The 2,484-nt window shown below is 35.4% G+C and overlaps 1 pseudogene; it reads right to left on the bottom strand.

Annotated features, from left to right (window-relative positions):
- Positions 1–704: 704 nt before the first annotated feature.
- Positions 705–1,975, bottom strand: LOC105506115 (annotated as a pseudogene).
- Between the last annotated feature and the right edge of the window lie 509 nt (positions 1,976–2,484).

Raw genomic sequence — 2,484 nt, forward strand, 5'->3', positions numbered from 1 at the left:
TATAGTTGTCTGGTACTGGAATTAACTTCAAGGGACATCTAGAAAAAAAAAATGCTAGACAATATCAGCATAGTATCAGATAATAATAATTTAAAAAGCAAAACAAAATACTATGTTAAAAAAAAAAAACTGTTGAAAACAGCGAGGACAAAACATTGCAGATAGCTATAGTGCTGTTTAGAAAAAACAAATGCTAGACAATATCAGCATAGTATCGGATAATAAAAAAACAAAGCAAAACAAAATGTAATGTTAAAAAAAAAAAAAAATGTTGAAAACAGCCGGGACAAAACACTGCAAACAGCTATATAGTGCGATGCTAAGAATGTGGGATCTGGAGACAGGTACTACAACTTTACCACTCACACTTTCTTAAAACTTACGGTTTATGTTTTTTACTTTGTATTTGTAATGTACTTTTTTATGGAACTTCAAAAGAAAATCTTAACTCAAATTAATACCTTTAAAAAAAGTAAAAACTCAGTTTATTTTCAAGAGTTTGCATAGGGTAGTAAATGCAGGCCACATTTTATATTTTCTAAACACCAACTATTCTGTTATAAAATAAAAAAGTGATATGTTAACTATTATAAAGGGTGAAACTATTATACAAACTTTAATCTAAAAGGTTGCTTTCTGAATCTGCATCAATGTAATTTCATGATTCTTTACCAATATTTATAGAAAGAAACTCTATGATCAAATTATAATTCACCTTTATGCCCCACATGGGAAGTGATAGGCGAATATCTGTAGTAATGTAATTCATTGTCTGCTCTTCCACTGAGGAGTAGCCCTGTGTTTGTCCAGTCTACACTCAGAATTTTGTCTTCATGAGCAGCTAGATCATAGAATGGAGCCTTAAAACTTCTTGTATTCTGCAGCTTGACAATGTCACCTAAATATACTGAAATCAGCTGCTGTTCCGGAATAGAAGACCATTTTACTGATGTCACCCAGTCTGTATGTGAAGTTGGGGAAAACGACAGCAAAAAAACTATCTTTAGTTTAGGGATCCCAGTTTTATATGTGTGTCTGTGCTTCCAGATGCTAAACATTTACAAAGTAGAGAATAGAAAATACAATACTTTATTTCCTGACAAAGTTGAGTTAAGACTGCTGAACTCAACATCCCACACTCTAATTGTGTGGTCCCAAGATGCACTGCAGATTCTTTCAACATTTGACCACAGAACCAAGGAAATTGCTTCCTTGTGGCCAGAGAGGGTTAGCAAAAGAGTCCTTGTTAGTCCCAATTGCTCTGTTTTCTGTTTCTTTCTCAATTTGTGGATTCCCCCATTTCATCTTCTTTATCTATAGGGACTGTAGACTAGATATTTAATATTTTATCTCATCAACCACTGCGAAATATAATTTCTGAGCTATCAACAGCTATATAATCTACATTTCCAGCATGATCTCTGCAGCAGTGTAGGGCTTTCCCTGTTTCTCATTAAATTCTACTCCAATAAGACGATACTCTAATCAATGGAAGAATTCAGTAATAAGCAATACATACTGTCTTTTTTCACCCAGGCCACATTTTTCACAGCATCTCTATGTCTCACAACCATCACTACGGAGTTCTCTTCCAAAGATCAGAACCCAGAAGTCTTATCATAAGAACCAGTCAAGGTACATTCCTCTGACCCTTTAACTGAACTGCTCCAGTCATCATAGAATATGCATTGCTCTGGCTGGTGGGCAGTGTACTTCTCCACATATTCTAGTTCCAGAATCTCTTCTGATGAGATGATCTCCAGGTCCATGTATTTGACCAAGGAAATCAGCAGAAACTGGCCCTCAGTAAGGAAATCAACTCCACATGTGTGTAGAACTCATATTTATCCTTCAGCAGTTTATTCATGATGTTACTAAGGTCAACTACTTCAGAGGCAGCAGAGATTGAGAAGAGAACATCATCTGTGATATATTTCTTGTTATCACTGTAGAAGTGTGTTTGAAATGGAGACATGGCAGGGAGTACACACAAGACTTGCCCACAGAAACATAGGGGTTGATATTCAGAGAACAAGAGCTCTGGTCTCTTAGGATTAAAAAATGGCAGCTCAAAATTAGACAGAATAAGTGAGAATCTCCATTTGAAAGCTGGCTTCCACTTTCTTTCCTTGTATATTTGATTTTACAGAAGTAATATAGACAGATTTAATGTACTTTAGTTTTCCCCAGTGGTAATGTCCTGCAAAACTGTAGCACCATATCACAATCAGGATATTGAATTGATGTTAATACTGTGAAGATATAGAACATTTTCATCACCACAAGGAACTCTAATGGCTGCCATTTGTAGCCACATTCACTTTCCTCTCACACTCCCAACTCTACTCTCACCATTCCTAATACCTGACAACTATGAATCTGTTTTCCATTTCTATAATTTTGTCATTTCAAGATTGTTATATAATTGAAATTATACAGTCTTCCTCTTTTGGAATGGGCTTTCCTTGCTCTGCATAATTATCC

Source organism: Colobus angolensis, unplaced genomic scaffold, assembly GCF_000951035.1.
Source record: "Colobus angolensis palliatus isolate OR3802 unplaced genomic scaffold, Cang.pa_1.0 Scaffold131, whole genome shotgun sequence".
NCBI classification, from domain to species: Eukaryota; Metazoa; Chordata; class Mammalia; order Primates; family Cercopithecidae; genus Colobus; species Colobus angolensis.